The sequence below is a fragment of the Pristis pectinata genome, chromosome 7 (genome assembly GCF_009764475.1).
Source record: "Pristis pectinata isolate sPriPec2 chromosome 7, sPriPec2.1.pri, whole genome shotgun sequence".
Taxonomy (NCBI): Eukaryota; Metazoa; Chordata; class Chondrichthyes; order Rhinopristiformes; family Pristidae; genus Pristis; species Pristis pectinata.
Window position 1 is genome coordinate 100,370,506 of NC_067411.1, and position 27,608 is coordinate 100,398,113.

Here is a 27,608-nt window from a genome sequence, read left to right on the forward strand (position 1 = left end):
GTGAAAAGCAAGTAACAGAAGTCTGAACATCTGCTTGTATAACTGGATGGGAAGGTGGTCCATAACATATTACATCCCATTCAATATCACTGGCAGCATGATACAAAAATCTTTTGACTACTAAGTTTAGGAAATATGTTCAAGGGCATATGTGAAATAGTCTGAAAGAACGACCTGCTGGTTTTTATCAAAGATGTCCCATTCTAAGGCAACAATAACAAGATGGCAAGCTTCTATTGCCCTTATGGGCAACTTGAGGGCTTGAGTTATAGGGAGAGGTTGGGCAGGCTAGGACTTTATTCCTTGGAACATAGGAGACTGAGGGGAGACCTGATAGAAGTTTACGAAATCATGAGGGGCATTGATAGGGTGAATGTGTTTTTCTCAGAGAAAGGGAACAAAAAACTTAAGGCCATAGGTTCAAGGTAAGAGGGGAAAGATTTAAAAGGGACCCAAGGGGCAACTTCTTTATGCAGAGGGTGTGCGTATATGGAACGAGCTGCTGGAAGAAGTGGGTGAGGCAGGTACAATAATAACACTTAAAAGACACTTGGACAGGTACATGGATAGTAAAGGTTTGGAGCGCTATGTGCCAAATGTATGCAAGTGGGACTAGTTAGATGGGTCTCTTGGTCAGCATGGACCAGGTGGTTTGCTGGGCCTGTTTCTGTGCTGTATGACTCTATGATTCTTTGAATCTAGATGTGTGATCATCAGAGGTAGAAGCAAAAAAAGGCAAATTTTCTTGAGAGTTTTTCTGCCATTGGCAGATAATGCCCGCTGTGTGATGCTCACAATGCAGGGATTACTCCATATCAGTGGAATGGTGGCAATCAAGTGCTCTGCATTGGATGTGTTAGAGTTCCTGAGTATTGTTGATCATTAGAGAGTGTTCCAATTCATGGGCGGTTTATGGCATGTGAGATGGGAGAGAGACCTCAGAGATTCAAGGAATGCAAAATATTCAGTTTCTGATCTGCTCCAACAGCAACGATGTTTACCTGGTTAATTCAGTTGAGTCTCTGATCATTGGTGAGAGAGTCACAGAGAGATGCAGCCCGGAAACAGGCCCTTTGGCTCACTGGGTCCACATTGAACATCAAACGCCCATTTACACTAATCCTGCACAAATCCCATTTATTTTGATGCTTGGAATTTTGACATGAAAGCAAAATACAATAAACATATGATAATTCAACACTCTCGGGACTTTGATGGTGCAGGACTAGCAGATTTTCAAGGCTATCTCAGCAGTGCCTGTAAGGCATGGGATACTTTGAGGGACTGAGTTATAGGGAGAGGTTGGACAGGCTAGGACTTTATTCCTTGGAGTGTAGGAGACTAAGAGGTGATCTTATAGAGGTATATAAAATCATGAGGGGCATAGATAGGCTAAATGCGCTGTCTTTTTCCCAGGGTTGGGGTATCAAGAACTGGAGAGCACAGGTTTAAGCTGAGAGGGGAAAGATTTAAGAGGAACTTGAGGGGCAACCTTTTTACACAAAGGGTGGTATCTATGTGGAATTGCTGCCAGAGGAAGTGGTTGAGGCAGGTACATTAACAACTTTTAAAAGACAGTTAGATGGATTGGAAAGGTTTAGAAGGCTATGAGCTGAACGCTGTCAAATGGGACTAGCTCAGAGGGGGCATTTTGGTCGGCATGGACAAGTTGGGCCAAAGGGCCTGTTTCTGTGCTGTTTTGGATCTACTGGAAGTTACTTCCATGAACACCCAAACATACTTTCACTTCACTTCCTTTTAAGATGTCACGCAGTAATTTTTCCAGTGAACCCAGTGAACTTAAAGGGAGCTGAAAGTATACAGGCAGCCCACATCCCACCTCCAGCTGCAAACCAACTCTCATTCCTGACGCCTGGTGTCTGTAGCCCAACCCTGGCTCTGGCCCACAGTCTGAGCCACGGTCCATACTCCGCATCAGCCATACCCAGTGCTCACGCTCTGAACCCTCAGCTTGCCCACCGGGTGAACGAGTGACCCAGATGTTGAGCCATTAGAATTTTCAAACAATCAGATGCCAGGCGGTTGGAGGCTTCCTGTACCAGCTGGAAATCTGAAATGGACATTGAAAATCCTGCAGCTCCCAGCAAATCACCCATTGAGAGAGAAATAGTCCACTCTGTTGGTCAGGCAGTGCCATTTGAACATAGAACAGTACAGCACAATACAGGCCCTTTGGGCCACAATGTTGTACCAACCTTTAAACCTCGCCTAAGACTATCTAACCCCTTCCTTTCACATATCTCTCTATTTTAAATTCCTCCATTTGCTTATCTAGTAATCTCTTGAATTTGACCAATGTTCCTGCCTCCACCACCTCCCCAGGCAGCGCATTCCATGCACCAACCACTCTCTGGGTGAAAAACCTCCCTCTGATATCTCCCTTGAACTTCCCACTCATTACTTTAAAGCCATGCCCTCTTGTATTGAGCGTATTGAGTCTAGTATTGTTTGCTTGTCTAACACCCTATTCGAACTGTGTCATGGGAGAAGGTGACCATGTGGACTCTTAAAAAAGATTGACAGATGTGCTTAAAGCTTTCTGGAAGAGATGCATCATCCCCATGAACTCCTGGAGCCTCTGGCCCATGACCACTTAAAGTGAAGAAGGAGCAATTGGGATGGTATTGAGAACCTCAAGGACATGCGTTGGCAGCACAGCAGTCCTGTGTAAGTGGTTGAAGATGTGCACTAAATTGCAACCCAACCGCTGGCCTCATCTGCCACTTCATGTCCCATCAGTGGAAGAGTCTGGGTTCTCACACTGGCCTCATTATTCACAAAACTGAACGCAAGTCATCCTTGCTCCCAAGGGACTGCCTTCAAAGTGTTGGCATTTCAGCTCAATGATTTTCTCATCAGAGTTCATCAGATCAGGACTTGTGATGTTCACTCCTACCAAAAAACATGTCCATGCGTGACAGTTGAGGACACACTTTAGAAGCTTATTATATTGAATTGTTTCTCTCACTTCTCACTGCCAGCTCATTCTAGTGACTATGTCCTTAAAGCCTTGAGCAACATGGATCATTGGATGTAGTGACAAGTCACTTTGGTTGAAGGCCATTGAGCCATAAGAACATAAGGAATGGGAGCAGAAGTTGGTCATAGGGCCCTCAGGCCTGCTCCACCATTCAATAGATAATGGCTCAGCTACCTTTTTTGCTTTCCAAACCAATATCCTTTGATTCTCAGCTTCCAAAGATCTATTGAGTTGAATTATACTTAACTATTAAGAATTTACATACCTGGGTGAATAACTGTCATTATCCACTGTGTTAATGTGGCCAGAATTTTTATATGTTTCAATCAGATTATCTCTTGTTTTCCTAAATAGCAGTAAATACAGGACCACTCTACTGAATCTCTCTTCTTGACATTTTTATTATCCAAAGAATCAATCTAGAGAGTTGTTCAAACTCCTGTAAGGCAAATATACTGTCCATTCTGTACCAAATCCAAAACTGTGCAAATTACTCCCACTTCAGGACATGATCTCACAAAATATGATCTCACATCAGGAATAAACATGGATAAGCCATGTGAACCATCAAGTCTGGTGTGCCCATGATGAGCCCATGGATGATACAATCTTAGCCTCAACTTTGGTACTTTTTTCATGTTCCTCATAACGCTGGACTCCCCCATAGATCAAAAATTGGTCTATTTTAACCTTGAATACATTTGATGATTCAATAAAACATTATTTACTTGCAACAAGACTTCTTTATCCTTCTTTTCCAACTTTAAAATTACACAAATCACCACATTAAACTCTACCTGCCACCTTCCTTCCCTTTATATCCTCTTTGAACATATACATAGAACGGTACAGCACAATACAGGCCCTTCGGCCCACAATGTTGTGCTGAGCTTTAAACCTCGCCTAAGACTATCTAACACCTTCCTCCCACATGTCCCTCTATTTTAAATTCCTCCATATGCTTATCTAGTAATCTCTTGAATTTGACCAATGTACCTGCCTCCACCACCACCCAGGCAGCGCATTCCATGCCCCAACCACTCTCTGGGTAAAAGACACAATCTGCATTCTCTTCTATAGGTTACTTAGCTCTAAAATGCTATGGGATAATCAGAGGTTGTGATGGCCTCCAAAATAAAAATCCAGATCTTTCCTTCTACACAGCTTGCTTTTCAAACCAACATTAGATCATGAGCAACCTTGGATGCATCCAAGTCTCCATATCCAAGCCATTAATGTAGTCTAAGGCCCAAGCACTGGTCACAACAACATCCCACTACCCATCTGCCAATCTGAATATTACCCACTTATTTTTTTCCTGTCCATTAAACAAACCTCAGTCTAAACAAATATAGCATCCCAAATCCTGATTAGCCCTCATTTTTTGTTGTAACTGTCCTATGGCCTCGAACTGAATGCCTTTTGAAAATTCATAGAACCATAGAACAATACAGCACAATAAAAATATTCATGATTCCTCCTTATCTATCAGTTAAACCTTCAATGAATTCCAAGAGAATTGTCAGTAACAATATTTCTTTGATAAAACCATATTTATCAAAGAAAATAAACTTGGTAATTTATTTATCGGTAATAAAAATATTTTCATTAATTAATAAACACCTAAACAGATAATAACTTTGCCAAGTTTTATATTGTTATATATGAATAAGCAGTGATATAGATCATTGTATAAATTGCTGTTCCCTGCTCAGAGTAATCCCTCTGGACTTGTTATACCGATTCTTCACTCAAGGGGTGTTTAAACTATAGGAATACTGATTCAGTCGCTGGGGTAGAATGGTCAGTGGTCATCAGTGAGAGGTTTTGTTACCCATGTCTGACCAGAAGCCAAGAGGACAGAGTCAATGTTAAGGATTCCATGAACCACTGAGTTATGCCTGCATTTCCAGTCAACGGAGTAATGGCAAGAGATTTAATCCTTGAAGATGATTCTGGGAAAAGATTCCTAAAATCAGAGAACAAAGTTAAAAGAATTAGCTTGAGAATATTTGTAGCTTTCATTTTTGCGAGGGGCCCTTAAGTCCTGAGCACCCTATCCACCGGCCCTGCTCTGGTGGTTTACCCAGGGATGGCAATGGAGGACTCTGAGACATGGGTTGATAGGTATGATTTTGTAAGAATGATTATGAATATATTGAAATGCATTTCCAAAATCTATAATTCCTCAGAAAGGCATTTGATCAGCAATAATGATGCGATATCAGCTAACATCCGCATAATAATGCTTTAATGCTTCACAAGCACATTATGAGCCACTTAACCATTATATAAGTATGCCAGGTTGTTTGTTAAGCTGTGCTTGACAGTTGTAATAGAATATGGCTGTTTGCCAGCAGAGAAAATCTCATTTAAGTCAAGTCACTGCTGTGTTCCAACCTTTAGTGATAATCCTGACTCTCATCAAGGATGGCATTTCATTCAGCTCCTCCAGGTCATCTTTCCACAAAGACTTGTAGTTGTTCTCTTTCTCCCCCCTCCCACATCATGCCTGATTATATTTTGAAGGATTTTATTTGTCTCCACCGTCTGGAAAGTACTCCCAATATTCATCACTCATTGCATGAGAGACTGCTTACTTTTTGCAATTTTTATTCGATTTATGTCTACGTTGCTGAGGCCTGCAGGCAGGAAACCAGAACTACACTGACACCATTCTAATGAAGTTTTGAACCGTAAGCATAGAGTTATTGTGGGACTTCTATCGATTATATACAAGATCCATGAACATCCAGCAGAAATGGTGTTGTTAAACATTATTCATGCTCTTTCTCTGGAATCCATGATGGCTTGTTTCTAAGCATTAAAAATGATCAAAAGAACCCCTGCAGAAGTAATCATGTTAAATATATATAAATAAGGCCCCATTTCAAAGATAAAAGATCCAAATGTCATCTAGCCAACTCTTAGCACTTTGTTGTCTGTTAGCAGGAACCTTTTCCATGCACCACAATGAGGGATTAGAACTATCCTCAAATTTCCGTGAACTGGAACTGTAAGTCCTAATCAAGGTGTGGTGGGACCACAGAACTGGGCAGTATCTACATGAAGTCCTCAGATTCATTGCTATTGCCCTGCTTGTTATGTACATGACCTTTGCTGTTGATGCTATTGTATCTACTCTTCAGTATACACTACTAGGTGATGGTCAAAGGATTTATCATCTTCATAGTAATCTTACATCTAGAAAAAATTGTGCAAAAGGGATTCATTGCTTGGGTAGGCTACTGTAGGAATTGGAATTGGTTTGTTATTGATACAGCGAAAAACTTAGTTTTTCAAGCCATCATATAGATCAAAACATAAGTACATTGAGGTAATATAAGGAAAAAGCGATAACAGAATGCAGAATATAGTGTTACAGTTACAGTTACAGAGAAAGTGAAGTGTAGGTAGACAATAAGGGTGCAGAGGCTATGACGAGGTAGATTGTGAGGTCAAGAGTCCATCTTTAACGTAAAGGAGGTCCACTTAAGAGGCTTATGACAGTGGGATAGCAGCTGTCCTTGAGCCTGGTGTGTTTTTAAGCTTTAGTATCTTCTGCCCGATGGGAGAGGGGAGAAGAGAGCATGACCCGGGTGGGTGGGGTCTTTGATTACCGAAGCAGCGAGAAGTGTAGACAGAATCTGTGGAGGAGAGGCTGGTGTCCATGATGTGCTGAGCTGTGTCCACAACTCTCTGCAGTTTCTTGTGGCCTTGGGCAGAGCAGTTGCCATACCAAGCCGTGATGCATCCGGATAGGATGCTTTCTAAGGAGCATCTATAAAAATACTGTTGAAAGTCAACGAGGACATGCCGAATTTTCTTTCAAAATATACAAAATACTGTATATTTTGTACTTTATGTTTGTTCACATACAGATATTACCATCGTATCTGCTTCTGAATAAAGTGCAATACTTTGTCCTCTGGGATGATTTGAAAAACCCATGTATTTTACATCTTCAAATTAGATACAATCCATAGCACATTAAATATACAGAAGAATAAAATGACCATGCCGTTTTGCTTTTATCTTTGAGTGCTCAGTTAAATTCACATTCTGTAAAGACCCACCTTGTTGTACAGCAAAGTTTTGGCCACACGCATGCATGTTTCAACTAGGGAACAATGAACTATAGGCAGTGCTTCACCTGTGAATCCAATGGTGTCATTTATTACATCCGGTGGTCCTGATGCGGCCTCCTCTACATCAGTGAGACCCGACGCAGATCGGGTGACCGCTTCGTCGAGCACCTTCGCTCCGTCCGCCACAAAAGCCGGGACCTCCCGGTGGCCGCCCACTTCAATTCCACATCCCACTCCCACACCGACATGTCTGTCCACGGCCTCCTCTACTGCCACGTCGAGGCCAGGCACAGGTTGGAGGAACAACACCTCATATTCCACCTTGGGAGTCTCCAACCTGACGGCCTCACCATCGGTTTCTCCAACTTCTGGTAACCCCACCCCTCTTCTCCCCACCCCCCTTATTTTCTCTCCCTCGTCTTCCCTCGTTCCTGTGGCCCCCTTCCTCCTTCTGTATCCCCCATGCTCGTGACCTACCCATCCCCTCCCCCTGCCCTCATGACCTGCTTACCTATTCCCCACCTCTTTCCCTTATTCCATGGTCCACTGCCCTCTCCTACAGATTCCTTCTTCAGTCCTTCGCCCCTTCTACCTATCAGCCCTCAGCATCTTAATTCTTCCCCCCCCCCCCCACCCACCTACCTTCCCCTCTCACCTGGACTCACCCATCACCTGCCTGCTTGTGCTCCTCCCCTTCCCCCCACCTTCTTATTCTGGCTTCTGCCCTCTTCCCTTCCAATCCTGATGAAGGGTCTCAGCCTGAAACGTCGACTGTTCATTTCCCTCCGTGGATGCTGCCTGACCTGCTGAGTTCCTCCAGCACTTGGTGTGTGTTGCTCCAGATTCCAGAATCTGCAGTATCTCTTGTGTCTTCATAGAGCAATGTTTGCTTCTTCTAAATATTTTAATTTTAAGCATTTAATGAAAAATAATGGTCTGAAGGCAGTGACAAGGTTGAAAGCTGTCACCCAAAGCTAAGTACAAGTGATAAGTTTATAAATAATTGTTCCAACGTAATAGAATGACCCATATAGGGGACTGTAATGTAAATATTGAAATGGAAATGTTCTAAAAATGTACATCTTTAAAGTCATGCTCAGGTTGAAAGAAAGCAAAACTTTCTTCAGACCTCAAGGTCAAATTTATGCTTTTATTTGTGAGAAAAGCTCAACTAAATGGTATAAATATTCGCGATTATGGAAAACTAAGTCATCCTTTGAATTGAAATGAACTGTTGAGTCTGTATTACATATTGTATTAAATTTAGTTTTAGGTACCAAGAATTAAAACCTAAAACTATTATTTTGACAGCTGTTTATGACAAGGATATCAGAGTAAATTCAATCAATAAAATGAATTAATGAGCCACAGGATAATTACACCATGTTTTGTTGTCTGAATAACCTGCCAGCAAAGACTTAAAAATTGAACTTAATTTAAATGGTGTACTGTCCATCAGTTATTTTCTTGTGTAGTGCAGCATATTAACTCAAATTTGTTGCGTAATTAGAAGATAACAGCTTCAAAAAGGCAAATGAGAAAATGTAGTTCTCTCATCCTACAAAGTGTTCCTGGAAAGTGTATCAAATAACATTAGGAATTAAACATAATCTGTCCTCAGCCCTCTGCAGAAAACATTAAATTCTGTCTGAAGTTTCAACCTTGCCAACATTGACTGTTAACTTAAATATAGCAGAACACTCAGATTTTTCTAACTGGACAACTTTGCTTTGCTTTGCTCTTTTCCCTGGGTACCAGCCTTGCTTTATTTCTAGCCAACAGTGTAAATCTAAGAGCTACATCAAGGTCTGTATCCATGGTGATGCTTTAAAATATTTCACATGACATGGAGTAAATACTGATTTGTTGATTGAACCATAACAAGATAAGAACGTGAAAATCTGAAGAAACAGAAGTACTCCTTTCTCTGGAGCGGCAGAGGCTGAGGGGTGATCTGTTGGAAGTGTATAAAATTACAAGGGGCATAGGTAGGGTGGACAAGCAATATCTTTTTCCCATTATTGAGTGATCCAATACTAGAGGGCAGGCATTTAAGGTGAGAGGGGGGTAGGTTCAGAACAGACGTGAGGGGTAAGTTTTTTTTTACTGAGAGAGTGGTGGATGCCTGGAGTGCATTGCCTGATAGGGTGGTGGAGGCAAATTCATTGAGGGCTTTTAAGAGGGTCTTGGATTAGAGGAAAATAGAGGGATATGGGCATTCTGTAGGTAGGAGGAATTAGCTATGTCGGCACAACATTGTAGGCCGAAGGTCCTGTTCTGTGCTGTACTGTTTTATGTTTTGTGTTCTAAGTGGGCCATATAGTGCCTTGAGTCTGATCTGCCAGTAAATCTGATCTTGGATTTAACTTCATGTTTACATCTGTTCCTTCTAATCCTTGACTTCCATATCATCCAAAAATCTCTGTCATCTCCTTGAATACATTCATTGACTTATTTATATCCATTGACTCAGCCTTCACTGCTTTATGGGATAAAGATTTTCAAACATTCAGAACCATCCAAGAAATAAAATTCCTCCTTAAGTGGGCAACTTGTTAATCTGAAAATGTGCCATCAGGGGAGCTATCCTCTCTACAGCTCTCTTAGAACTTTATATGTTTCATCAAGATCAGCGGTCGTTCTTCTAACCTGTTCAACCTCTCATTATATGAGAACCCCTCCACCGCAATCTGGTGAACCTCTCTGAACTACCTGTATATCTCTTCTTAAGTAACATGATGAGTGTGTAGGTGTGGTCTCGCCAATGCCCTGTACTGTTGTAGCAAGTTTTTCCAACTTGTATACTCGGCCTTTTTTGCTATGAAGGCCAACGTTCCATTTGCTTCATAATTATTTGCCGTACCTGCAGTCTATCTTTCTGTTTCACATGTGTGAAGACACCCAGATTTCTCTGTACAACAGCATTCTGCAGTCCACTTAAACAATATTCAGCTTTTCTTTTCCAATAACAAGGTGGATAACCTCACATTTCCCCACATTATACACCATCTGCCAAATTTTTAACCACTCAGTTAACCTATCTGTAATCCTTTGCAGATGCTCTCTGATCTCCTCACAATTTATTTGCCCACACATTTGTCATGTCCACAAATCAAACTGCAAAACACTCCGCCCCTTCCTCTCAATCATAAACAGTGAGGTACAGCACCGGCCACTTTAGCACCCTGCTAGTTACAGGTTGCCAACCTGAAAATGACTCATTTATCCAACTTCCTGTTTTCCGTTAGCTAACCAATTCCACGCCCAGGTTATTTTAATTCCAACACAATGTGCAGGTAACTTCTACGGATGCTTTGTTAAATATTTTTTAGAAATGCAAATATAGGGGTGGGGCCTGGAAGGATGGGCGGGGCCTGGATGGAGGGGCGGGCCCTGGAGGGATTTGGGCCGAACGCAGGAAATTGGGACGAGCTGGGTGGACAATGTGGTCGGCATGGACTGGTTGGGCCAAAGGGCCTGTATCTGTGCTGTATTGCTGTATGACTCTACAACTCTAAATACACTACATTTACCCTCTTCTTAGAATGTCAAAGTGCTTGAACAAATTTGTCAAAGTTCCTTTTCAAAAACAATGTTTCATAAATGTCTTTCTACTATGTCATTAATAATGGATTCTAGGATTTTCCCAATTCTTCTTCTTATGGAATCCCTCAGGATTGGGGATGTCTTCCTCCCACTCCATTTTTTTGAATTCTGAGGTTGCTAATGTGGCCAATGTGGAGCCTGTAGACTCTACCACAGATGGGATGGGTTGTAACTGATAGGGTGGCTGAGTAGTTTGTAAGGTGATGTGCTCCTACCATTTGTGAGCTCCTGGTACATTCTTGAGGTTCTCCCTGCATTCCTGAATACTTGTTGAATGGCCTTGAGCCAAAGATTCTCAGGTGTCACTTCTTCATGGAGGCTCAGAGCATATCTTTTAAGCTTTTCCTCTGTTCGCTTGGTAATCCCTTCTCATGACAGAACTCAGAATAGAGTGTCTGTTTCCTAAGCCAAGTGATTGTAACTGTGGTCTTAATAATGGAGATATGGGCCTGGGAGGGGACACTGACATTGGTTTTCTTCTCTTCCCAATTAATTTGGACGATTTTGCAGAGATTTTGGTGGTAATTTTTCCAATGCCTTGTGATGCCTGCTGTAGCTCAACCAGGACTCAGAATACAGGAAGGCAGGGATCACTGCCAGCAGACCACATGCATTATGCCAAGCCTCCGGTCCTGATGAAGGGTTTTCGACCCAAAACGTCGACTGTTTATTTCCCTCCACAGATGCTGCCTGACCTGCTGAGTTCCTCCAGCACTTTGTGTGTGTTGCTCGAGATTCCAGCATCTGCAGAATCTCTTGTGTCTTCAAATGCCCTTTACTTCAATCCACCAAAGGCTGAATTTCATGACCAATGTCTGCCTTATTGAGAGCTGGCTTTTGAGATATGGGTAAGTGACCTAGGTTTTTCCAGATCTTGCCATGAAGCTTTATTGTATGAGGAGAGTATGTTGTAGCTGGGACAAGGTGGTAGAGAATCTTTGCCTGACAGGTTTTTAGCGTAGGAGTCATCCTCTCAGACATTTCAGTAATTATGGCTCAGGTTTGGCCTCTAAGCATGTACAAGTGCAATTTCCAGGGGTCAAGTGTGCAGCCACTTAGGTTGAACAGCTCCCCATCTGAAGATTAGCTCTACTCCTGTAGGAGGTTTGTTAGAGGTGAATTGGAACATTGCAGCAAGAAAGGTTGAGACAATGTTGGGACAATGATGCAGCCTTATTTGACATTGGTCTTCACTGAGATGGTTTTGTTGTAGACTCATAGTTCATGGTTTTCAAGCCCCCTTGGGGCAAGCATAAGATGGAGACAAGTTTCTGTGGGCAGCTAATTTGAGGAGGGTGTTCCACAAACCCACCTGATTAAAAGGCATCAAATGCTTTGATGAGGTCAAAAAAAGACCATGTGAAGTGATTGGTGCTGCTCCCTGCATTGTTTTGGAGCTGTCGTGTGGTGAAGATTATGTCCACTGTGCCTCTGGATGGAAGGAATCCACTGTGATTCCGGGAGCAGCTCTTTGGCAGTTGAGGAGATCCCTGGTGATGCTTTTATCTGTAGTGAATGACAGAGAGACCCCTCTATGATTAGCACAGTCAGACTACAGGGCAACCCATGAGCAGTGGATACTTTGCAACTCCTCCGGGCTGAGTGTTGGCAGATTTTTTCTGTGTGAAGCTCTGTCTGAGAAGATTCAGCTTTGTGGGATCGTTGAGGGCTTTGACATTGATCTTCTCTCAACAATGCTTTTGTTAACACCAATGCTTTGGGCCCAAGTTGATGAAGACAGTAGAGCAGATTCGGGGGAGGTCAGTCCAGCGGTCCTTGGTACCTGCCGTGGCACCCTGACAGACATTAGTTTTCCCTGACTATGGTTTCCTACTTTCTGTTTTCCTCCAATCTGCCACATCTGTGGCTTTTCAATCCTCTGGAACCTTTATGAAAAGGGACCTTGGAAGATAATGAATCCATCCACTATTTCAGCAGTAACTTCTTTCAAGATCCAAAAATGCAGACTGTCTAGTGGAGGGAACATAAACCTTTTTTTTTAACCAAACACAGACTGGATGATCACTCTGCGAACCACCAGCATTGTCTACAGGAGTGATACTGAGCTTCCGGTTATCTGTCATTTTAATCCACTCCAACTCTGATCTGTCTCTCACTGAGTTCTCCTGCATTGTTACAAGGTCCAACGTACACTTAAGGAACAACTCCTCATTGTTTGTCTGGGTGCACGGCAGTCTGCAGGAGTCAGTTTTAGATTCTCCAACTTTAGATAACTTGCACAATCTTTCTACTTGTATCAGAGCCGTTTCTCTCTTCCTTTTTGCTGTCATTTATATATTCTACCCCGTTGGGCCTGTCGCAGTACGCCACACTATACAACATCATTCAAAGTTCACAATGTTAGCAATGCATTGAACAGACAAATGATCTTAACTGTCCATTCAATGACCACATTGTCTCACCCTGTTAGAGATGTTCCCTTTCTCCCACCAATTGCCCTCCCCCAACTGCTCTACTATCGAGACCCAATTGTTTTCTCTCTTTCTCAGTTCTGACAAAGGATCTTCATCCTGAAATGTGAGCTGGTTTCTATTTCCACATGTGCTGCTTGACTTGAGTTTTTTTTAACTTTTTTTTATTTTCTGTTTTTATTTTAACATCAAATTTTAGTCTGATTATCCTGCCAAGCATTTTTTCTCTGATGAAATTGATTATTCTAAAATCCTCAGTCACTTTTGCCCATGGATTTTGTACTATTATTAGGGTGATTTTGGTGTCTTCTACTATGAAGATTTTTTTTATTCAAAATCTCTGCCATCCCCTTATTTTGTATTATTTATACCCCAAGCTCATTTTTTGAGGGATCACCATTCTCTTTTTTTTCTTACTTCTGTAGAAGCCCTTCCTGTCTATTTTTATATTCCTTGCTTGTTTCTTCTCACAATCTATTTTCTCCCTCTATTTTTCAAATCATCCTTATTTAAAACTTTTCATGCAGATTTCAGCGTGAAAATTTACCCACTTATCTTGTGTGAAAATGAACTGATTTCATTTTCTGTCCTGTTACAGAGACGATTTGAAGTGTCAAACCACTTGATGTAGAGTCACAGATATGTGCTGATCAAATAATAATTTTGTCATAATGGTACTCAGATAGATAATATAAGTGCACCAAAGTTACGAAGCAAATGTTAACACATCTATATCATCCTCTACAAAACTATAGACAGATTTGCTTCTGCTTTATGAAAAAGAAAATGGCTAATTCATAATCCACTTATCTTTTGATTAATATATATGCAATTTTGGAAGTTGTAAGTGTATGGATGATGCTGTACTGAACAATCTGTGCCTCAGTTGATAAAGTAGATAAGTGCCTCTGTATATATGAAGGATACATAGTAGGTAGCAGTTTAAACCTGAGTTATTTTCTGAATGACGATCTAATTACTTTCTAACCCATTATCAATGTGGAGAATCATACATTTAGGAGGGTAATTATAGTATTTGTTCAGGGGATGTGGGCATCAATGGCAAGACTGGCATTTATTGTCCATGCCTAACTACTCATTGGACTGAGTGGCTTGTAGTGTTATTTCAGAGAGAATTACTCCACCAAAACAATAGAAAGACTGACGAGGAAAATACTGAGGGAGTCAGTCAGTACTTTGAAGGTTAGATGGGGGAAGTTTAAAGGCGACATGACGGGCAAAATTTTTTATGCAGTTGTGGGTGCCTGGAATGGGTTACCAGGGGTAGTAGTGGAAGCAGGCAGTTTGGTGGAGTTTAAGAGGCTTTTAGATAGACACATGAATATGAAGGGAGTGGAGGGATGTGGATGATACACAGGAGGAGGACATTGAGTGTAAATTGGCGTCAAGATTGGCACAACATCGTGGGCTGAATGGCCTTCCAGTGCTGTACTGTTCTATGTAAGTCAAAAATCAATCACATTTGTGGGCCTGCCATTGGTATTTCCTTATCTGAGGAATATTTGTGCACCAGATTGGTTTTAACAATCTGGTAATTCCACTACCGCTATCACTGATACTGGATTTTTATGCAGATTCATTGATTTGTTGGATTTAAATTCCCTCACTGCTCTGGTAGCATCTCCTAGTCAATCACTGGATAGTGATCAAGTAATTGAACCACTATGCTCACTTTGAGAAAATACTGTTCTTTTCTCTGACGTGATTTCTTTTTGTCTCTTTTACCTTGTTAATCTTCATTGATCACTGACTCTTCTTGTCTTTGAGCAGGTATGTTTCACAGCTGGACCCTTCTATCAGCCACTGTCTCTGGCTCAGATGTATTATGCATTAATTCTAACTGAAAGGCCACATCGTACATTTCAGATCCACCCATTACAGATGTCTCTAAGGTATTCAGTGTTCCTCATATGACCATTCTCGGCACATCCTGAGGTCCATTCACTTCAGCTCATGCAACCCCTCAAGTTCTCTCCTTAGATTCTTGCACTCAACCTCAAAGCTGTCTTGATTTAGTTTCATTTCATCCTTCACCTTGTGTGGTGTTTTAACAAAAGACTCTACTTTCTTTTATTAGTCAAGGATCATAAGCTTCAACAGCTGTTGTTACAAATGCTTCTCCAGATCTTTCATTCCAAGCACTTCCTTAGTCTCTTATCTCTCCTTCCAATCTTACTCTTTGCAATAAATTCCAGTATCTACAGGATTGTGATTTAGGATTTTTAAACATCTGTGAGTCACCTGCAAGGAGAAAAAATGTTTGCAGAGAAATCCCTCATCAGAAATCTGGTGATGGATTTGTCTGCAAATATTTTTGATTTGAATAGATGAACCGTAGTTAACATATTCACAGCAAACATTCCAGCTGCCTTTAACGTACTGTGAATTATGCTTCAGAAAACAATAACATATTCCCAACTTTCTAAATTAAGTATGTTTTGTCTTTTCAACTGCTGTTCAATGCAAAATTATTCCTAAAATATAATAGAAAAGTCTGGAAATAATTTCTAGGTCAGGCTAACAGCAAAACTAATGAGAGGTCATTAACAGGAGCCATTGACTCTTTCTCTCTGTAGATGCTGCTTGTCTCATTCAGTGTCCCGGCATATTCTGCTTTATCTTAGACCTTCTGCATCTGCTGCCTGTCACATAGATTCATATGTTTCAAAAATATGCCATTGATGCTATCCACTGAATTCTCCAATAACGGCTTTTCTAAAGACCCCATGTTTGTTAAATCTCTCCCTGTGTAAACTGACAATTTTTTGACTTCTGTTGACTGAAATACAAAGCAGAAGTCAAAGGTAACTGAGTGGGACAAAACTTTACTGAATATAACAGCATCATTATTTATTAGGTTAGCACAAATATTCTGTTGGAGTCAGCAGGAATAAGGCAAAAATCTTTGTAGAACTGCTATCCATCAAAGAATGTGTGTTTTCAACAGTGTCGTCTCACAGTCTGTAATTCCTTTCGAAATGCGATTAGATCCTTGCCTGAAAAGAGCAGAAGCAGGAAATATTGGCAGGGCCTGAGGCTTAGTCAATGAGGTAGGTTTTAGGAAGGGAAGGAGGGAGGAAGAGTGTGTAGGTGTTGGACATATGCCAGCCAAGACTTGGAGGGCGAGGCTGAATAAACAAACAAAGCAAGATAGTGGCAATTTCTTCTTACTTCAGAAATGTCCTTGTTTGTTTTACTTCAATCTCTTCTTCAATCTACATTTTTCCTTTTCAATTTGAGGCTCCTTTTCAGTGTGATCTTGTTAAGAAGCAGAGCAGACTTGAGGAGCTGGAGAGACCCATTTCTGCTCCTGGTTCATGTGCTCGTATGTTCTGACCACAGTAGTTGATTTCTCTGCATCACTCAGCTTTCCTTTCCTGACTATCTCATTGTATTTTCCTGATGTGTTCAATTTTATTCCATGATCGAGCTGCTTAGTTAATGGCTTGGTATTCCAACATTCAGAATTAAAGTATGGAGTTCAGATCTTTGGGCAGCTCTTTCCATATCCAAACAGCACACCTTCACAAGAAAGCCAAAGACACCTAGAGCATAGTGTGAGCAGAGGTTAGTGCTGGGAAGTGGAAGCTTGGAAGACTAATCTTAGTAATTGGTCTCAGTAATCTCAATATATGGCCTTCAGCAATTGGAAACTGGAAAATGGTTTATTATTGCCATGTGTACCGAGACACAGTGAAAAACTTTGTTTTGCATTCCATTCAGGCAGATCATTCCAAACATACATACATCAAGGTAGTACAAAAGGAAAAATACAACAGAATGTAGAATAAAGTGTCACAGTTACAGAGACCATGCAACGCAGGCAGGCAATAAGGTGCACGGTCATGACAAGGTAGATTGAGAGATCAAGAGTTCATCTTTATTGTACAAGAAGTCCATTCAAGAGTCTTAAAACAGTGGGATAGAAGCTGTCCTTGAGGCTGGTGGTACATGCTTTCAGGCTTTTGTATCTTCTGCCCGATGGGAGGGGTAAAAAGAGAGAATGTCCAGGGCGGGTGGTGCCTTTGATTATGCTGGCTGCTTTATAGAGGCAGGGAGAAGTGTAGACAGAGTCCATGGAGGTGAGGCTGGTTTCCGTGAAACACTGGGCTATGTTCACAACTGTCTGCGGTTCCTTACCGTCCCGGGCAGAACAGTTGCCGTACCAAGCCGTGACGCATCCGGATGAGATGCTATCTATGGTGCTTCTGTAAAACGGTGAAATTCATCAGGGTCATGTTGAATTTCCTTAGCCTTCTGAGGAAGTAGATGCATTGGAGCAACTTAACCTGTCTGGGACTTCTGCACATTTTGGATTTCGGTATACATGAAAGTCCAAAACGCCATGTAGATCAGATGTTAGTGTACCTGATTTCTATTCACTCTTAAAATAACTATTGAACCCAACAGTTAGGCCTGAATGCACTTGCCACCATCCCCTCAGCTTAGATAAGATAAGATATCTTTATTAGTCACATGTACATCGAAACACACAGTGAAATACATCTTTGCATAGAATGTTCTGGGGGCAGCTCGCAAGTGTCGCCACACTTCTGGCACCAACATAACATGCCCACAACTTCCTAACCCGTACGTCTTTGGAATGTGGGAGGAAACCGGAGCACCCGGAGGAAACCCACGCAGACAGGGGAGAAGGTACAAACTCCTTACAGACAGCGGCTGGAATTGAACCCGGGTCACTGGCACTGTAATAGCGTTATGCTAACCGCTACACTACCGTGTCTACCCTTAGCTTTACGTCAGGGAGTCTGGCGTACAAGCACAACCCATTCGTTTGAATGGGGACCACCAGCCCTGCGGACGAAGATAAGAGCAGATAAGTGTTGAGTTACATTATTTTCAATTTTTCCTTGTTTTTAATTAAATGCATTATTTATTTTAGTAACTGCTGAAATATTTAAATTATTTAAATGTATTTGAAGAGCTGCAAACTCTGAAAGGCTATTAAGGCATTCTGGAGCCTCAGTCACTGATAGACTACCAGAGGACTGGTTGACTCTCAGAGCTGTTCGCCCTTGCTGGATGCCACCTAGTATGGAGGAACAGCATCTACAAATGGTCAGAGGAGGAACTATGGCAGTGAGTCTGGGTAGTGATCTGGGTCTAATATATTTAACATACTCCGCTGGCTGATATTTTCCCATAAGTGGGGTATAACCGGAACGTGTCGAATTACTTGTGGACTCACTAGCATGCAAGTGGACTGAGGAGAGAAAACAAACAGATGTAATCAGTAATTTGAAAGGGAGAAGATGTGGCCTGGCAGATGACAGAAGAGAAATCAGCCGGTATGTTCCACTCGTCTCATGTCCAAGATCGGAATGCAACTTGGAAGGAAACGTGGGTTAGTGGAACATCCGCAAGCAGCCAGGAAAAATGTGGAGAACTTGGAAAATATATGCTTGTGTTTCTTTTTCCTGTGACAAAGTATTTCTGTGGGTGTCACCCTGCAGATAGCATCGCCCTGTACTGTTTAACAAAACCTCAAATGAATACAAGGAGTGTCAGATTTGACCAAGTTTCAAATCCCCCCATGGTAAATTTGTAAAGAATTCAGCCTGGGCGCCACTCTACCAGATCACAGTAATATGAAGTGTTTGTTTGGTTTTGAAAATTTTTCAAAAAGCTATTACTTCAAATAAGTTTGCAAAATTGAAATATGGCAGAAATTAGACCTTAAGTCAGTTTCATGGGGATACACAGGACCAATGTCACCAAAAAAATGGGCATTTTTAAAATGTTCACGTAGAGCCAGGAAGCATAAAAGTCTCTCCTTGATCATGAGCCATGACTGTCAGCCCTGCAGCTCCCCCTATCTTCGTGAGCAGGGAGGTACTGACACCAAGATAAACATCTTCTTCATAAAAGTCTCTCCTTGATCATGAGCCATGACTGTCAGCCCTGCAGCTCCCCCTATCTTCGTGAGCAGGGAGGCACTGACACCAAGATAAACATTCCAGCGAGCTCATGACAATGTGAAAAGCCACCTCCAGAGGAGGGGCAGGCAACAGCAGCTCACTACAACTGTTAAAATGAGGCTTGAAGCCCGAGTTCAGGCTTCAGAAGCAGGCAGCATGCAACACAACAGTAATGGAGCATACAAGTAATTCCCCCATTGCTGTTTCAGATGACGAATGATGCTCATTTACACGGCCCCACAGACCCTCAGACAGCATCCCAATCATTTTCTTTTGCTTAGCCTATCCATCTCGTGTGAACTCTAGCAATACAGCAAGCAATGTGTTCCTTCGTTTACTCAAAGTATTCATTCGACTCTTACTATTTTTTGAAACAGAGGGATAAGAAAGGGCAGTCCACAGATACTGTACGTCTAATTTCCAATAGAACCAAATTCTGGCTTTGCCAGGAAGTAGCATTATTAACTTCCATTTGGGATCCAAGTACAATCAAGGTCTGGAGGGCTCAGAAGTCTATTAACAATGACCATAAAAGGAAGGGAGGTCCTGTTTAAATTATCCCTTGTTCTGTCAAGGCTTGGTTCCTCCACAAATTGAATCCTTCGCTGAGGTGCACAGGACACTGAAGTTCTTGAAGAAAAAAGTCTCCAACCAACTTGTCCTTTTCACAAACCATTGTCCATCACCCGCGCCCCCACCAACCCCCGCTCCCACCCTGTCAAAAAAAGGTCCATGGTGCCACCTTGGAAAGTGGGGACCACTTTCTGTCTCCCTGGAGTCACCCCTCAGCCAAGATGATGACATTCACCTACTGCATTCGATGTACCAGCACGGCCTTCGGCTATTGGAGCAAAGTCGTGTTTCTAGTAGGACCTCAGAATCAGAATCAGGTTTATTATCACTGACTTATACGTTGTGAAATTTGTTGTTTTGCAGCAGCAGTGCAGTTCAAAGACATAAAATTACTACAAATTACAAAATAAAAAAATAGTGCAGAAAATGGAATAACGAAGTAGGATAAGGTATCTTTATTAGTCACATGTGAAATGCATCTTTTGCGTAGAGTGTTCTGGGGGCAGCCCGCAAGTGTTGCCACACTTCCGGCGCCAACGTAACATGTCCACAACTTCCTACAATGTGGGAGGAAATCGGAGCACCTGGAGGAAACCCACGCAGACACGGGGAGAACATATAAACTCCTTACAGACAGTGGCTGGATTTGAACCCGGGTTGCTGGTGTTATAAAGTGTTATACTAACTGCTACACTACCGTGCCTGCCAGGTTCATGGACCATTCAGAATCTGATGGCAGAGGGGAAGAAGCTGTTCCTAAATCATTGAGCGTAGGTCTTCAGGCTCCTGTACCTCCTCCACGTGATCTAACAAGTGGCAATGACCATACCTTCCTGTACACTTCTGAGACATGGGCAACCTACACCTTAAAGCAATGTCCCCGCTAAAACCTCCAAATCCACTGGAAGCATAAATGAACCAATGCCATGCATCCTCTCCCAACCCCACAACCATTGTGTTGAGGCTTTGGTCACACTCAGCCAGTTCAGTTGAGCAGACCCAATACCAGATCCTCGAAGCAGATGTTCTACCCTCCAACACAGAGAGAAATTTCCATGAGAAAACACTTCAAGAATGTTCTCAAAGACTACCAAAAAAGTTGAATCTTCACTGTCTGAAGGGACCACACAAACTGGAGAGGGAGATTTAGGAAGTTACTAAACTCCTCGAGTCTCTACCATGGGAGCACATGGAAGCTCAGTTAAAGCAGCGGAAGAGATGCACCACCTCGCAAACTACCAACCCAACTGTCTACCTTTGGCAGTCTATGGATCCCAGATCAGCCTCATCGGTCTTCTCAGAACCCACTGAATGGAAGCAAATCATCCTGGACCCCACCAGACTGTCTGAGAAGGTGAAATTCTGGAAGTGTATAACAACTAGTGCACTTTGGGAAAAAGCAATCTGATTTAATGGGGCTCCAGAAATGACTGATTTTCATTCACATTGTCATGAGGGGCACAAAGCAGCTGACTTTCTAGGATAATGTTTGTCCCACCACAATAGGTGTGATTTTTACCACTCATTAACTAAACTGATTGTTCTTTGTTTATGATCCATTGTGAAAAGGCAAAAAGCTTAGTTCTTCTATTAACATCTTCCATCTATGTGTTTTCACTAAACTTACATAATTTACTTACTTTAAAAGTGGGTCTTTTTCCAAATGAGTTGAACAAAATTCTGCATTTCCCTGTACCTCTTCATTAGCTTCAAAAGGAAAAAGTCAGCTGACTGGGGAAATCAAAAAAATGAATGGATGTTGGTTACGGGATCTAACCACATCCTTGATATTTCCCAAAGTGTGTTACAACCATGGATTATAACGTTGGTGTCGTACCTTCTGTTATGGATTCAGGAATGTGCACCAACCCAGGACATAACAGACAGAAAGTAGATGATAATCTGTTTTTGGTGATGTTGTTGAAGGGTAAATATTACCAGGACATTGGCTGGTACCAGGTCAGTGCTTCATGTCACATTGATAAATGATTCAGAGCCAAGACCCAACCATAACTGAAACTAGTTGTTACATTGAGCCAGTCAGATTGGTAATTGGCTTTTCTCTCAGTGTGCTTCACTTCTGATGCAAAATCCTGATGATACAATTGATACATCTGCTATCTGCAGGAGTACATTGTAAGTAAAGAAAATTCATCACAGATATTAACTGCCATTGTTTGTTCAGTGGTATTTACAGAGATTGAAGATCGGGCCATTACAACATCAGTTCTGATAAAAGTGATTTGAATCTTTTTAAAGTCAGTTTCTCTTGCTGAGGGTAATTGTGCAGAAGAATTTAGTGGTGACAGATAAGTAATGTAATGCAAGATCCATTGTTGCCAACAATTCTTTCTTCCTTGATAAATGTTGCATAAATTTCTGGAATTACATCTTTGTTGTACAACTAATTAAATAAAAATTAGATAGTGGTTATGGCCCCATATTCACATTCTTGAATAATTCCATTCAAAAATGCTGCTCTCCAAATGGTGTTCTCTGTGTTCCCAGCGGTAAAGCACATTGTAAGCTTTCCCCAAAAGAATTCCATTTTAGCCATCTTCTCAGTAGGGATCTTAGTCAATGTTTTTATGTGGGGGTGGTCTGTAGGGAATTTTGTGGAAAAATTAACTTCCTTTTTTATATCTTCCAGCTTAGTGCCTAAAAAACTATTTGTTTTCAATGAAACTTTCACTTTTGTTTTAAATCTCTTGAAAGTTTCAAGTAATCTGATCAACTGCCCCCGTGAAGGCCCTTCTGTAGCCATTCCTTTCTCCTGTAATTTGTGTTATCTTTACAGACTAAGAATTTATCAACCTTGTCTTTTTCTTTGAATTCTTGATATATTTGGATCAAATGTAATGAGTGGAGTGATCTTGGCCTTTTTCTGCTCAACTCTTACATGCCAAGGACAGGTATAGCCCAGTACCAAACCATAAGGACACCAGGCTCAGTACTCTGATTAGTAAACATCCAAGAACATTAACTCCTCAGTAAGAAAGCATCTGGGATTTGTCACCACCTTAGGTCTAGGAGAGAAAGATCCCTAAATTTAGCTCATTGAGCTTCAATGGATCGCCCATTCTTGATTGGGTGTGATACTAACTTGGCAACCCTCAGTGTGTACGACCACATGAATGAAATAGTTTTCCTGTATTTTCAAAGAAAAGTTCAGACGTCAAGTTCTGTGTTTGCAGTTGTTTATTGACTATCAATTATTCCAAAATGAATTCAAACACCGACTGTACAAAACATAATTGATAAAGTTACAGGGTTATTTTAAATGATACAAAATGGATAAATGAGATGATGTAGAGGGGTAGCTCTGAATATAAGATAAGAGATAAGATATCTTTATTAGTCACATGTACATTGAAACACACAGTGAAATGCATCTTTTGCGTAGAGTGTTCTGGGGGCAGCCTGCAAGTGTTGCCACGCTTCCGGCACCAACATAGCATGCCCACAACTTCCTAACCCATACGTCTTTTTTTGGAATGTAGGAGGAAACCAGAGCACCCGGAGGAAACCCACGCAGATACATGGAGAACATACAAACTCCTTACAGACAGCAGCCAGACTTGAACCCTGGTTGCTGGCGCTGTAAAGCGTTACGCTAACCACTACACTACTGTGCCTGCATAAAGAATTTCTCTTTGTGATCAGCATTAAAAAGGTCTGCTGAATTCTAAACTGTGGGTGAGATCAAGCTGTATTGGGTAGATTACTCTCGGAATAACCTGCTTAGAAAACTGTCATGTTAACAGCATCGGATCACCAGAATATTGAACAGATGGTCTATGTGGTACCAGCTAGCAGTGTTTCCAGAGCATGCATGACCTTGTCTTTGTAAGTAAAATGGTTGAGTTGATCCCTGTACTCCCAAGGATGGCAGTGTTAGTTTCTGGAACATCAAGGCATTGATCCTCTGATGGCAGGGTTATGTGTTCTGCTTGCATCCTCCAATCAGGTTGCTTCCACCCTATATATGAATGACAGCCTGAGCTTGGAGGTTTAACATACAACTTCCTTGATCTCATAGAACTTGTGTAATTAAGTGACACATGTGTCACTGCCTATAAATTACATGAAACCTCTGCAATGTGAATCGTATAATCTTTTACACTGTCTTTGACATTCTTTTTACTTGTAAGTATATCCATTCTATATCCACAAGGCAAAGAGTACACAGACCTAAATAAAGAATCTTCTAAGTAGACACTGGCATCTAACAAAGGCAAAGTCTAAGAGAATCTTTATCTAACAAAATGAAATTCTACTGAGAATTGTACCTTAGATTACAAGAAAAGTTTCTTTCCAATCACTTGACCTCTCTGGTTAATATATGCATCAGGTGTTTTACTTCTTTTGGTGACATTCATTAATAGTAATCTATTTACAGACAATGACAGTTATGATGTATGGATTCCTAGACATTATTGATTTATTCTTTCATGCCAAATTAATGTTTGCTTTTAATAAGGACCCCCTATATTGGTTAAGATATGCCATAGTATATTTTTGGCCTCGCACTGAGATATTTCTGAACTCCATCTTTCGTGGTAACCACTAACCACTGGTGGGAAGTACTTTGGTCCAGAAACTCGTCATCACAGGGAAATGCACATTAGAGGCCCACTGCTGTTCAATTTTGTTGTGCAAAAGATCAAAGGCATCATGATTGATAAAATAAGTCTTGCACATTTAACAAGATCAAAGTCCTTCCTCTGCTCATTCTGCCCAGAGGTAAACAGGAAGCCATGATCTGAGTTATGAGTGGCAGAATGGAGAGGCCCTGGAAGGCCAAGGAGGGCTGGGGAGTCACCTAGTGTGGGGACTGGTCACAATATTATGGATCGGATTGTGGAATTGACAGGGGTTTTTGACTGGGTGCTGGAGCAGGATTGGTTGGTGGGGGCAGTTGGTCAAAGTCATCTTCAGATCAGGGTTGAGTATTATGCTGGAGAGCATGGAGGTCACATTTGGGTTGTTGGGTCAAGGCAAGAAAGAATGGGAGATGCCATCTTCAGGTGGCCTGAAGGAGTTATTTGTACTTAAAGTGAACATCAGTGAGGCAAGTTCCCAGCACTGGACTTGACTGGATAGGATGTTTGCAAGCAGACTCTCTTTAAATTATGATAAAACCAACCTTCTGAAGACCTGCTTCTACATGTGTAGCCGACACTGTCCACGAGCCACTCATCAATGAAAATTACTGAAGGGCACCTAGATATAAGTTGCACGCCATTGGATCACACAAGGTACATCCAGGCATCCACATGGATCACTATATCATATACTTGGAGGATCCAGAAGGAAGATCATGGACATCATTTTCCAGGCAGCAGGACCCCACTTTCAGTTACCGATTGGTTTTCCAAAGATTCATTTAGCACTTGCAAACACTGCACCGCATTGAATTCCTAGACTTCTGTGAAAGTAAATCCCATGTTGGTTGTAATTCAGTAATCTTATCATGTATGGCCACTTCAGGCTGAAACCCCATTTTAAGAGCAGAGGGGACAGTTTTCAGGATAATTTTCCTCAATAATCTGGATTCTCAGAATAGGCCAGGCATCTTCCCCATTCCTGACCTACCTGGTCATGTCAGTATTAAACATATTTGACAGTTCCTGCTTAATTCTGCATTGGAAAATGGATCTTTCAGTGTGGCTATATTGTTTTGAGGGCTGACTGGACTTTTTTTTGTTCTAATTGTGTTTTTTCTTATAGAAATTGTGTATAATTTATGTTTAATTTACGTTCTCCTTGCAAATGCTGCTTATCTGATGCTATGTATCTGTGATGCTGCTGCAAGTAAGTTTTTCATTGCACCTGTGCACACATGGACTTGTGCAGATGACAATAAACTCGACTTTGACTTTGACTTATTTCATTATGGTTAGCCTCTTTTCGTTTGATTTTCCTGTCCACTAATGCTGATCACTGTCAAGGTGAACACAAAATCTTCAAATGTGAAATGAAGAAGACGTGAGCTTTTCACAGACCTGCAAATTATCCATCTGATGAATGCTACTGTTGTCCTTGATGTCTTTATAGGTTAACAGGATGCCACCATTTCAAATGGTTGAAATACAAAACTCTGAAATCATTTCTCATCTTCAAAAGTTTATCAATTTCTCCTATCACCTCCAATACATTTTAACTTGAAGTTTCATGATTTATGTTCACCTGAAATGCAGGGACTAATTTGGAGGAGTCAGCATGGTTTTGTGCAGGGGAGCTCACATCTCAGAAATCTGATTGAGCTTTTTGAGTGGGTAACTAAGAAAATTGATGAGGGCCGTACAGTAGGCATTGTTTATGTGGACTTCAGTAAGACATTTGACATGGTACCACATTGTAGAGTGGTCCTGAAGGTGAAGGCACAACTGAACTAACGCAGGTTAGCAGGCTGGATCCACAATAAGGCAGAGGGTAGCAGTGGATGGGTGTTTTTCTGACTGGAAGTCTTCAAAAGGTGGTTTACCACAGGGATCAGTGTTGGGGCCTTTTGTTGTTTGAAATATATATCAATGACTTAGATGAGAATGTAGATGGTCGGATAATTAATTTTTCAGACAACATGAAAATTGGTGGAATCGTAGACAGCAAAGGATATGGTGGAACATAGACCAGCTGAAGAGTTGGGCCAGAGCAGTGGCAGATGGAATTTAATTCAGACAAATGAACAGTAACGCACTTTGGGTAGTCACATTCTGAGAGAACGTATAGAATAAATGCCGTGGACCTTCGGAACATTGATGTACAGAGGCACCTGTGAATGCAAGTCCATAACTCGCCGAAGGTAGTGACACAGATGGATAGAGTACTGACAAAGGCATATGATACGCTTACCTTCATTAGCCAAGGCACTGAGTGCAAGAGTTGGGATGTCATGTTGTAGCTGTACCAAACATTGGTTTGACCGTACTTGGAATAGTGTGTATAGCTGTGGTCACCACACTACAGGGAGGGTGTGGTAGCAATAGAGAGAGTGTGGAAGTGATTCACCAGGAAGTTGCCAGGAATGGAGGGCTGTAGTTATAAGGAGGGATGGGATAGGCTGGGTTTATTCTCACTGGAATGTAGGAGGCTGAGGGGTGACCTTATAGAAGTTTATAGAATTATCAGGGGATAGGATAGATAGAGTCTTTTTCCCAGGCCAGGGGAGAACTAGAGGACACAGGTAAGGGAGAACTTTAAAGGAGATCTCAGGGGTAGGTTTTTCACACAGAGGGTGGTGGTTTTCTGGAACGAGCTGCCAGAGGAAGTGGTGGAGGCAAATAATATTACAATATTTAAAAGGCATTTGGACAGGTACTTAGGAACAATGTAGAGGGATACGGGCCCAATACAGGCAAATGGGATTAGCATAGATAGGCGTGGGGGAAGTGGGCCCAACCGGACCCATTCTGTGCTGAACAATTCTATGATCCCATAATTTAGCATCTAATTTTCTCATCAAAATCAGAACATTGTCAGAATATGGAATATGGTCAATGATATTGTTTCATAAAAGCTGATTTCAATTTCTTTATACATTAAAAAGCAAAGTACTTGACTGCAGTTTCCTGACATGATCCACAGTGCCTAAGCATTACTATTGGACATTGTTTGATGACAAATGGATTTAGAGCATCTGAACCTCCGTTTCTCATTGCAGTACAGAGGGGGGAAGTTAACACAGTTAAATTGAACAAGAAACTCTAATCATACATTTGACATTTTATCATAGTTTCTGATCCTGTATTGAGTTTACTCTGGAGCTTCAGTTCTGGTTCAAACAGGTTCTCTTCCTTGTGGAAAAATCTGGCAATTACAGACCCGGTCTCTTTCTACATTTAAGTTCTCTTGGGTGTTGAAGCTGGAGATGAAGGTTGTAACTGTAGCCTTGTTGGGACAAACTGTTTTCTCTCCCAACACGCAAAGAGGCCTTGCATATTGTGAA

At 41.5% G+C, this 27,608-nt stretch overlaps 1 protein-coding gene across 3 annotated transcripts in view; it reads left to right on the forward strand.

Moving 5' to 3' along the window:
• Nucleotides 1-27,608, forward strand: part of LOC127572539 (EGF-like repeat and discoidin I-like domain-containing protein 3) — a 222,526-nt gene that overhangs the window by 143,756 nt on the left and 51,162 nt on the right. The gene's annotated exons all lie outside the window — the stretch shown is intronic.